This window comes from Otolemur garnettii, unplaced genomic scaffold (genome assembly GCF_000181295.1).
Source record: "Otolemur garnettii isolate 467f Iridium unplaced genomic scaffold, OtoGar3 scaffold00004, whole genome shotgun sequence".
In the NCBI taxonomy this organism is placed as follows: Eukaryota; Metazoa; Chordata; class Mammalia; order Primates; family Galagidae; genus Otolemur; species Otolemur garnettii.
In genome coordinates, this window is record NW_003852399.1 from 4,477,350 (window position 1) to 4,489,054 (window position 11,705).

General features: G+C 42.3%; 1 long non-coding RNA gene across 1 annotated transcript; it reads right to left on the reverse strand.

Moving 5' to 3' along the window:
• Positions 1-3,856: 3,856 nt before the first annotated feature.
• Positions 3,857-8,515, reverse strand: LOC111728017. Its single transcript, XR_002775437.1, has 3 exons — positions 8,277-8,515; positions 6,592-6,690; positions 3,857-4,779 (listed from the first exon to the last, which is right to left on the reverse strand). It is a non-coding gene; the product is annotated as an uncharacterized LOC111728017 (long non-coding RNA).
• Between the last annotated feature and the right edge of the window lie 3,190 nt (positions 8,516-11,705).

An 11,705-nucleotide genomic window follows, 5' to 3' on the forward strand; every position in this document is an offset into this window, starting at 1 on the left:
AAAATAAGATAATAAGCACCTCCAAACTTACCTTAAGTATAAGATGCATCTGCATAAGTTACCACATGCTATGTCTGTTTTCTATGCACTGCTATTCTTTGGACATGGGGGATATAGGCAGGGAGCATTTCTTGAGAAGAGCTGCTGAAAAATGGTATTGGTATACCATTTAGTAACATTTTACTCAGGTGTCAGGATCAAAAACCAGCAAGTGAGTTGAAAACCAGTTAGTGGTCTATAATCCCTCTTCTTAAACTGTGTAGCCAGATATATTTGAAACTCAGGATTTTTTACTTTATAATGCTGATAAAGATGCATGTGTCTCTCCTAGTTGATACCTTCGGTAGGGTCTGTGACAGCATTCCATAGCATATTCATTTTTGTGTGTGTGGAAAATGATGACCATAAATAATCTCATAGTATGTGCTGCCAAATACGTTCTTCAAAGTGTCAGTCTTCAAAGATCTTTTGCACTTCAAGATTATAAATAAAAAAGGACTATAACCATATATGCCAAAGTTGCCTATGAAAAATATTCTAAATCTCCCATAAAATATGGTATATTGGTTTTGTTATAGTATCCCATTTTTCCTCTGAGTCTAATGCAGCCAATTGTTCCTCCAGAGTAGAACAGATTGCTGTAGCTTTAGTTGAGCACCAGATGAATTAATTGGCTTGCATTTAGGGCTCGTGTTTGAACGAAAATTATGCTTTTCTCTTTTTATTTCTTTGGCCAAGCTTGTGTAGCTGAATTTGGGCAGATTAAATCAATGTATATTTGATACAGCTCTACTATAGAATACTTACTTGAACAATGTTACATGAGCCAGTAAGAAAAGACAGGAATAAAAATAAACACCACTGCCAAATTATAGCCTCCCTAATCAGCAACACATTTATATGAAGTTAAAATGTATGCACAGAGACAGCAGAAGATGATATATTCTGAGGTCTGCACAAAAAATCAGTCAATGTGGCAACACAAGTTAATGAATGGGTGGTATCCAATATGTTAACACTTCTGGGTTTTTGCATTGCAGTTTTTTAAATAATTCAAATATATTTTTTAGAAAATAAAATTTGTATCAAATCCTAAGGCTGCACAAAATAGTTTGGTTATCTCTATGGTTTATTCTAGATGTAGAAAACAACACAGCACTACCAACAAAAACAACACATTCATCATAATTAACATAAGTAACATTCTTAAGTGCTTACTACATGTCAAGCACTGTTCTAAGTCCTTTAGACATATTAATGTATTTAAAATGCACTTATTCTGACAATAATATTCTAAGCATTTGCTCTGTATTAGGCATTGTTTTACACACAATGGGTAGAGATTTTGTTTCGTAGTGGACATTTGGCAATCTTTGGAGACATTTTACATGCTATACCTGGGAAGGTGCTATTGGCATCTGGCAAACAGTAGTCAGGGTTGATGGTAAACCTCTTACAACACACAGGATATTCTGCTATGACAAAGAATTATCCTGCCCACAGTGTCAATGGCGCCAAGGTTGAGAAACTGTCTGGGAAACCGAGATACAATAGTACAAAATAAACAAAATGCATGCCTTCCTGTGATTTATATTTTAGTGGTGGTAAATAAGCCAATTTAAAAGTAAGTATTGACTCAGCACCTGTAGCACAGTGGTTGCCTTGCCAGCCACATGCACTAAGGGTGATGAGTTTGAACCTGGCCCAGGCCTGCTAAAAAACAATGACAACAGCAACAAAAAAAATAGCTGGGCATTGTGTCAGGTGCCTGTAGTCCCAGCTACTTGGGAGGCTAAGGCAAGAGAATCGCTTAAGCCCAAGAGTTTGAGGTTGCTGTAAGCGACATCACTCTACCGAGGGTGACATAGAGAGACTGTCTCAAAAAAAAAAAAAAAGTAAATATTTATCTATTATATTATAAGGTGAGAAGGTTTTATATGAAGAAAGAAAGAATTGGGGAAGAAGAATAGGAGGAATGTTTGTGTGCTTGATGGAGAGTTGGGATTAGAAATTTCAATAGAGTGTTTAGGGGACGCAGTGCCTAAGGGGTGACTTTGGAGGGAAGCCTTAGAGGAGGCGAGGGGCAGGTGTGGACACCTAGATGAAGAGTAACTTTCAGGCAGGGGGAACAGCACAAGGCCAGGCCCAAGTCAAGAGCAAGCATGTCTTTTTCAAGGAACAGAAAGGGACCATTGTAACCTGATAAGATGCTCGGAGGGGACACAAGATAATCATGATCTATGTGTATATGACTTAAAAAAAAGAAGAAGATGAATGGAGAGGGGGAATCATGTAGAGTTTGTAGACCAATGTAAAGATTTGAGGGAGTGGGAAACATTGCATGGTTCTGAGCAAAGGAAAATCATAAGCTAATTTGTGGTTTTGAAGCATCCTGCTGACCACTGCATAGAGAATTAATCCCAGAAGGCCAAAGGTGGAGGAAGCAGACCATTAAGAAGCCACTACAATAACCCAGTGAGAGATCATGGTGACTCAGACAAGGTTTCCAGCCATTAAAGGTAGGAAGTGATTGGATTCTGGGTGTACTTTTCAAGATTGAGGTGATATAATTTTGTGTATGCATATACAATGTAGAGGAAGAATACAGAAATTTTACTTCCTTCTTTGCTTGTTTTGGGACTGAGCCACATGAAGAATGGAATTGCCATTTACTGAAGTGGAGAAGGTGAGGGTAGGATTAGCTGGAAGGTGGAACCCAGAATTTCCATGTTTAATTTGAGGTATCTATTGGAATATTTAAGGAGAGATGTCAGAACATGTAAACCACCTATGGAGTAGCTACTCTAATCCCCAGTAACAGAGATGTTAAATAGCTTGTCCTTGGTCATCCAGCTGTTAAAATGCTATAACTTGAATTCCGGTGGTACCCATGGATGTCTTTCTAAAATGTCTCATTCAATTCTGTCTCCTGAGAAGGTATCTCTTGGTCTCCTTGTCTAAGAATTGCTTTGGCTCAGCTTTCCGATAGAGAAATTTTCTTCATTGAAGTGAGGTTTTGAGACAGAACCTTTTGATGCCATTTTTCCTGAACATTAACATTCCTGTCACCTTTTTCTTTGGATGGTCACGCTAAAAGCCAACCACACTATAAAAGCTAAGGAAAAGATGATACTTCTTCAGTTACAGGAAGCTTAGAAAATAATCACTTATTTGGTATCTATATAAGATACATTATTTTGACTTACTGAGCATTCACATTAGAAATATCACTGGCTGTGGAGTTCCACAGAGAGACCTGCATTGAAACTCAGGCTCCATCACCCACTAGACATGGTTTCATGGGGGCACCTTAACTTTCCTAAGTTCGTGTTGAGCAAGTGACATAACTGCATGTGAGAACATTATCTCTGTGATATGTCCAATTATCAATGACTTTTTTTTTTTTTTTTGAAACGGAGCCTCAAGTTGTTGCCCTTGGTAGAGTCCTATGGCATCACCACTCACAGCAACCTCCAACTCCTGGGCTTAGGAGTTTTGCCTCAGCCTCCCAAATAGCTGGGACCACAGGCACCTGCCACAACACCTGGATATTTTTTGTTTTGGTTGCAGCCATAATTGTTTGGTGGACCCGGGCTGGATTTGAACCCACCAGTTCAAGTGTATGTGGCTGGCGCCTTAGCCTTTTGAGCCACAGGCGCTGAGCCATCATCAATGACTTTTTCACCCCTAAGAATTTTTTTTTTTTTTTTTGCTGGAGGAATTATTAATTAATGGATATAGAGCTTCAGTACAGATGATGACCAGTTCTGGAGCTGGGTTGTGGTGATGATTGAAAAACAATGTGAATGTACTTAATGGCACTAAGCTACTACCTAAAAATGGATAAAATGGTAAATATTATGTTATGTATAGTTTACTACAATTAAAAAAGAAAAACAGAACAGTAAACAAGCAAATAACATAAAAAGGAGACTCCATGTTATTTTCTGAGGAGGGTCAGAGCTGTGGGTAGGGAGAGGGAATGAGGTCCACAGCACATTATGAGTGGATAGGGTTAATCCTACACTGGACCAGCCCAGTGAGGAGGTCAGGTCTCCACTGCTTCAGTCACCAGGTAGTCCTGTTGCCCAGTGGTGCTTTTCCAAAAACGGGTTGTGGAAGAAGAACAGAAAAACTCTTGATCCATTTCATACAGAAACCCTCTGCCACAGAACACAGGTTACAGGACTTTGTTAATAGAATCTTTGTATTTACACACACACACACAGCCACTTTCCCTAACACAGGGTCTGTGTGTTACTTCCTAATTGCTGTCATAACAAGTTACTACCAACTTAGTGATTTAAAATAATGCAAATTTATCTTCACACAGTTCTAAGTGTCCGAGATCTGGGTTGCCTTGTCTGACTTCTCTGCTCCACGTTTCCCCAAGGCCAACACTGAGGTCTCAGCAAGGCTGTGCTCCCTCATGAAGGCTCTGCTGGTGAATCTATTTCCAAGCTCCTTCAGGTTGTCGGTCAAGTTCAGTTCTTTGCAGTTGTGGGACTGAGGTCACTGTTTTTCCTTGCTGGCTGCCCGCCAGGCTGATCTCTCTCTTCTAGAGACAGATAATATTTCTTCTCGTAGTTCCTTGCAGACTTATCCGGCAAGAGTGGATGGAATTCCTCGTCTGTCTGAATCTCTCTGTTTGGATTTGCCTCCTTCCTCTTCTCCTTTTAAGTACTTATTTAATTAGATTGGGCCCACTCAGATAATCCAGGATAATCTATTCCGAGGACAACTGATTAATGACCTTCATTACACCTGCAGCAAATAGACCTTCCCCAGCAGCAAATAGATTAGTGTTTGATTGGATAACCAAGAACTGGAAGCTGAGGGGCTCGTATGTGGAGCAGTTTTGCTTCCCACAGTAGGGTTGGCTGCTAGGGAGCTTTGGAAAAGTAAAAAGACTTTACTCTGGACAGCAGGACCTCCCAGGAAAACACCCAGGCTTTGGCGATAAGCTCAGAGCACCAGCTTCCTCATTTTTTTTTTTTTTTTTGAGACAGAGTCTCACTACGTCACCCTCAGTAGAGTGCCGTGGCATCACAGCTCACAGCAACCTCAAACTCTTGGGCTTAAGCAATTCTCTTGCCTCAGCCTCCCAAGTAGCTAGGAGGAGCCTGCCACAATGCCCAGCTATTTTTTAGTTGTAGTTGTTATTGTTGTTTGGCAGCCCTGGCTGGATTTGAACCCACCAGCTCAGGTGTGTGGGGCTGGCACCCTAGCCGCTGAGCTACAGGTGCCGAGCCAGCTTCCTCATTCTTTATGCTGCATTTTTTATGTCAGCCAAGATATGTCTGTTTTCTCTGTTGCTGGCTGTTTCTATTAGTGCCACTCTGATATGTGAGCCATCTGTGAAATAATTTTGCAGCTCAAGGGGGTAGGTGTGGAGGGCTGGATTGCTGCTATCCTGGAAGGTGCGTTGTGTCCCCTCTGCATTTGGTCATGCCCGCCCATCAGCAGTGCTGGTCCAGGTCAGAGCGGGAAGGGAGGATATGCAACACTCTCCTTCCCGCCAATAGGCTTTGAATATGCTGAGGAAACAACAGACATGCACACAGCACAGAAAGCTCTAAGCAGGCTCGGTGCCTGTGGCTAAGGCACCAACCACATACACCTAAGGTGGAGGGTTCGAATCCAGCCCGGGGCCGTCAAACAACAATGACGGCTGCAACCAAAAAATAGCCGGGCATTGTGGCGGGCACCTGTGGTCCCAGCTACTTGGGAGGCTAAGGCAGGAGACTCGCTTGAGCCCAGGAGTTGGAGGTTGCTATGAGCTGTGATGCCACTGCACTCTACCCAGGGGGACAGCTTGAGGCTCTGTCTCAAAAAAAAGAAAAAAAAGAAAGAAAGCTCTAAGCAAAAGAAAACCTCCAAACTAGTCACATGAAAAGAAATGTATCCTATTGACTATTTTCTCCAAAAAAAGTGTGTGTGCAGAGATGGGGGAGGGGAGTGCCCACTTAACTTTTAACATGTATCTAACTGCGAAAGATCTCTCCAAAGGTCCTTTCCCTGAAAAAGAAAGTCTCTTCCAAAAAGATTTCATAACTCCATGTGCTCCGTTAGGTGAATTACAAATTAAGGATATGAGACCCTTTGAAACTTAGTATCGGCCAAATGTTATGTTCGCACTGAGGATTTTCCCGAGCGCCTCTTGCACTTGGAATACCTTCAGCCCTTTAAACCAGCCCCCGCCCATCCTTTTCCATACTTGGTATTTCTTTGAACAGTTTATGTTAGCTTTGAATTGATGGTAACAGTTTTGTTACAATTTTGTTTATTCTCTGTTCCTACTCTAGAATATGTTCTTCCTGAAGGAAGGGGTTTTATCTGTTCTGTTCTCTGTTCAGGACAGATGCTTAGTGAACAGCTTTTGAATGAAGAAATGAATAATCCGCACTATAACAACCATAGGAGCTTTTTTTACCTATTTTGCAAATGTGAAATCTGAGGCTTAGCAAAATGGAGCCAGGTACCTGGAGCTGCCCGGTAGCAGGAGGCAGAACCTCGTGGCAGGGTAGTGAAAGTGATGGAGTTTGGAAAGCACACCAGGGAGTACAGCAGTAGAGGCTAATAATTACTCACATGGACTCTGGAGCCAGTCTTCTTCCTCAGTGCCCAGCTCTGCTGTTGGACCGTGGGCAAAGTACTTAACCTCTCTGTATCACCACTCCCCACCTGACACTGGGAAATGATAATAACAGAGCAATTACACCATAGGGTGTCATGAGGATTGAATAAATTAATACAGGGACAGTGCTTAGAGTAGTGGAGCAAGTGCCATTGTAAATGTTACATATTATTATATTTCATTTTTCTTTAACTTGGAACTCACGTGCACCTGGCTGTCATCCTCTGCTTCTACCACACAGTCTACGTGTTTTGCATTTTCCAAATGTGTCCAAATCTTGACAATGTATTTGTTTACACATATATTTAGCTAATGTGTGTGGGTGTGTATGAAATTACCCATTATGTAAATAGCTTTGGTTTAGTAAGCAGAATATGCCAGGATATGGTTCATGGGGAATTGTTTTGTGTAATTTGGAAAACAGAAGAATAATAAAAGAATCCTCCAGAGAGACAATCTGATGAAGGTGTAACCAATACATTTGCAGATTTTTGTTTTTAAATAATAACCAGCCGCTAATGGCCCGGAGCGGAACATTGATTTATCTGCAGCAAGGTGGGCTGCGTTCCTGCTACACCACCAGCTGTCGTTTGGGGTATTAAGCTGCTTTTATTCAATCCAGGATCTGTCAATCTGGCTTTCAAGGAGGAAGCTTCGACATAGTGAGAGGCTTTGTCAGGTTCATGGATAGGTGCTGGAAGATATTTCTGTGCTCTGTTTGGTAGGTGCCCTTTACGATTTGCTGAGCTAGAATCTTGCCTGTTACTCATTGTGCCCTCAAATGCCTCGCAGACTGGTGGGGCTCTGAGTCTTTCAGAGAGAGGCTCCTGGAGTTGGCCCTTCTCAGGTGCCCTCTGGTGCCTCAGGCAGAGCTGGCCTTTGATCTCTGCCAATCTCGCTCCAGTCCTGGCCTCTCCAGGCTGGTTGAGAACCGCATTATCCAGTGTAAGTAGATCTAGTGGGACAAATCCCTGAGGACTTTTTTAAAAAAATTGCCTAGAAGGTAATATCAAAACCAAATCTTTTTAGTTTTCAAAAAAACTAAACTTGGTGTGCGGATGTCAGTGGATATTATTAGTTAAGCCCAAATGGAAAAATCTCCCATTCATTCATTCATTCATTCATTGAATTATGCCCTCGGCATTGTTTATCGTGGGCCCACTATATGCTAGGAATTTTGCTGGCAGCAAAAAGAGCGAGGTGAGTATACGGCTATGAACAGTGATGAAAATATTTTCATCATTATTTTTTTAATGACAGCTGAGATTTCAAAGCAGATATCCCCAAAGAAGTCTCACACCTCTATTCAATAAACCCACATGAAGCATATACCAGCACACTCACATTAACCCACATTTTACCAGGAGCTGTGCTAGACATACAGAGTATATGGATATGATCCCCACATCTTAATGAGAAGAGAGATTTATACCGTAACAGACATAGTATATGTATTTACAGCTATCTCCTAATGAGTTCATAGTTATTCTAAGGTGCCCCATCTCTCAGATGTCCAGCCCTAATCTCCAAGGCTGTCATAGAGCATGGAAAAAGGAATTTTGCAGACGTAGTTAAGGTTACTAAACAGTTGACTTTGAGTTAGTCAAAAGAGTGATTATTCTGTTGGAGCCAAACTTACCATTTTAAAAGGAGAATTTGTTCATCTGGGAGTAGAAGAGCTGTTGCAGGGAAAAGCTATGATCTAAGCCAGGTTTTCTGTTGCTGAGAAGGAGAGCATGATGGAGCCAGGGCCTAAGAACAGTCTCAAGATGCTGAGAGTGTGGCAGAGCTACCAGCCAGCCAGAAAAGAGGACCCTAATCCAGTGACCCAAGGAATTACATTCCTTCAACAGCCTAAATGAGCTTTGGAACAGATTCTTTCCCAGAGTCGCCTGAGAAGAATCCAGCCCCCTGACACTATGACATCAGCCTTGTGACTCTCTGAACAAATACTCAGGCTGAACCTGCCTGGACTTCTGACCTTCAGACTATGAATAGGAGCTGGTTTAAGCTGCTAAATTTCTGATCATTTATTATGCAGCCAAAAAATATGTATATATTATCCTTGGTTATTCTGCAGTTTTGTAGATTGTTTGTATTTAAAAGTTAGGATGTCTTAAAACTTGAATGGATGCTGAGAGACCTATGTGGTTCTTTACCACTGGTAATAAAATTGCCTTCTTATATTTGCACAACTCCATTTATAAAACATGCAATTTTTTAATTTGAGTTTCAGTTTTTGAGGAATCTGTATCCCCAGTTAAAGATGAAGAAACTAGTTTGGATTCACTATGGGTTGCTGACATAGTAACAGTGGAATTTGAATTCGGGCCCCACTCCCACTTGACACAGGGTCATCAGAAAACTGGGAGGTGACTTCACATGCAGCCTACTTTTCTTTTTTTTTGTAGAGACAGAGTCTCACTTTATCACCATCAGTAGAGTGCTGTGGTGTCACAGCTCACAGCAACCTCCAACTCCTGAGCATAGGTGAGTCTCCTGCCTCAGCCTCCTGAGTAGCTGGGACTACAGGCTCCTGTCACAACACTCGGCTATTTTTTTCCCTGCAGTTTGGCTGGGGCTGGGTTTGAACCCACCACCCTCGGTATATGGGGCCGATGCCCTACCCACTGAGCCACAGGCGCCATCCAGGCTACTTTTCTATCTCGTTTTCTGTGTGTTCTTCCTAACATCATCATCATTGTCTCCGGTGTTGAGGGCGTTCTTCTGCTTATTTCCTAAATGTTCATCAACTAAATAGTGATAGTTAAAACAAATTTTCTACAAAGTCAGAACATTTATGGAACACTCATCATCCACCATGGAACTCTCCATTCAACAGGGCAAATAGAACTACAAATGTCTCTTGGTTACTGGAACTGGGTAATGGAAATCCACGAAGAGTAAGCTCTTTCAGTATATGTGAAATATATATATGAAAAACAACTAGACCTATGTTCCTGTGGCTAGCTTATAAAACAAGATAATCCAGCAATCTTTTATGTCTCTCTGCATTTTTTTACTTTTATTATTATTATTCTTATTTGAGACAGAGTCTCACTATGTTACCCTGGGTTGAGTACCATGGCATCCCAGCTCACAACAACCTCAAACTCTTGCGCTTAAGCGATTCTCTTGCCTCAGACTCCCAAGTAGCTGTGACTACAAGTGTCCACAACATCCAGCTATGTTTTTGTTGTTGTTGTCACTGTTGCTTAGTGGACCCTGCCTGGACTTGAACCCACCAGCCCCAGTGCATGTGGCTGGTGAACTAACCACTGAGCTACGGGTGCCAAATCTCTGTATTTTTTTTTAAATTTCTGTATCTATTTTTCCCTATGAAAAAGTTGTTTGAGGGATTATTTACATTTCCAGATAATTGTACAAAATGGGTTGACCAATTTAATTTGCACTGGAGAAATTAGAATCTGGCAGAGCATAAGATACATTTCCTGCTACGTCCTACCAGTTTCCTCCTGCACCACTTGAACACGGTGCGGGGTGGTGAGCAGGACTTAGAACAGCCCTCAAACCTGACGCTCCCTCTTCCACACAAGTCTGTCTTGTGTCCCTTAGAATCAATCCGACTGCCCAAGGAGCCCATCTGATTGAAAACAAAGGCCAAGCCATTCTCCAAACAGAACAGAACACCCACTTCCCTGAGCCAGGAGTCCTTGTCTTTCTCTCTTGTCCTCAATCTCTCTCTCTCTGTCTCTCTTTTTTATTTATTAATGTTTTTTCCTCGGGGTTTTGAAGAGTAGAAGAAAATAAAATCCGAGAGTAAATTAAATGTGTAATTTGGCTTGGGCAGCTGTCCTGCCATCATCCTTTAATCAGGCAATTTGGGGTGAATGCTAACCCGGCTTTCTGTTTCTGCTGCAATCTGCCCTACAGAAACTGTGTAAAGGAATGGAAATGGGATCTTCTGGATGTGACATCCTGCCCCCCAAAAACATCCTGTGCACAGGTAATGCTCTAAAGAGTAACGGGAGGGCCTGGAAGCCATGTTTTATGACCAGGGTCACCTCTGGAAGGCCTGCTTAGGAAGGGTTTAGGGGCTGCGATCTACTGGGGCTTGTCTTGAAGCCAGTTTATATGAAAGGACCATATATACATTATTTAAATTTCCAGATAATTCTGGAATGTTTGCGTTTAGATTATGGCAATGTATTCAGTCAGTGAGGAGTAACTGGCCCTTCATACTCCCAGCTCTGCCATCGCTCTGCACATCATTGTTGATAAGCCACCATCTCCCTGTCTGTAAGTCTGAGGACACTCTTGGTTTATGGTCCCCCACAGCTATTCTTTGATCCAATTGGAAAGGACCTGGGGCCAGTAACTGTCGTCTTATCTGGTTAATGAGAAAAGCAAAGCCCAGTCAACCAGAGACTCCTAGTTACAGAAAGAATCGATGATGGAAACAGAGAGAACTAGAGGGTTCTCTGCATTCAGCATGCATGTGATGAGGGAAAAATTCAAAAACCCAAATCAAAAAGAAAAAATCCATTATGCCTATTTCTCTTCTATCGAGAACAGATTAAAAAATAAATCAAAGTCCCATCTGGTCTGTGTCAACATTAGAGATCGTACATCGTGTCTTATCAAAGGCAGGTTTGCCATGGTGGTGGGGGTTATATTTTTGCAACGTGCTTGGAAACCTAGAGCAGCTAAAAACAGAGCTTGGCACCGCCAGGTCCTCTCCCGCTGCCTGTGTTTGTGTTCTGCCTGCACTTGATGTTTTTAATTGATTTGTTTGACCAGAGGTCCCTGGAAAAAGAAGAGCAGGTACAGGGAGCTGACTGGGCCTTTGGGACAGACACGAGGAAGGGCTCAAGGCTTTCAGCACAACAGGGCAGTTTCTTGAGTGAGTTTGTGCTCAGAGCACACAGCAGTGGCCACACTCGCCCTGCAGTCTCCCACATTCACATTTGAGGGCTGTTGGCTAAATCTCTTTGTGAGCTATGCTGCGGCAGAAATCCAGTCCTAGAGCCTTCTTTCTGTCCTTCATTTGCTCCCCTGAGTTGCCCTTGGTACAGACTGGTCAGCTGGCAGGCACAGGCAGACCTGC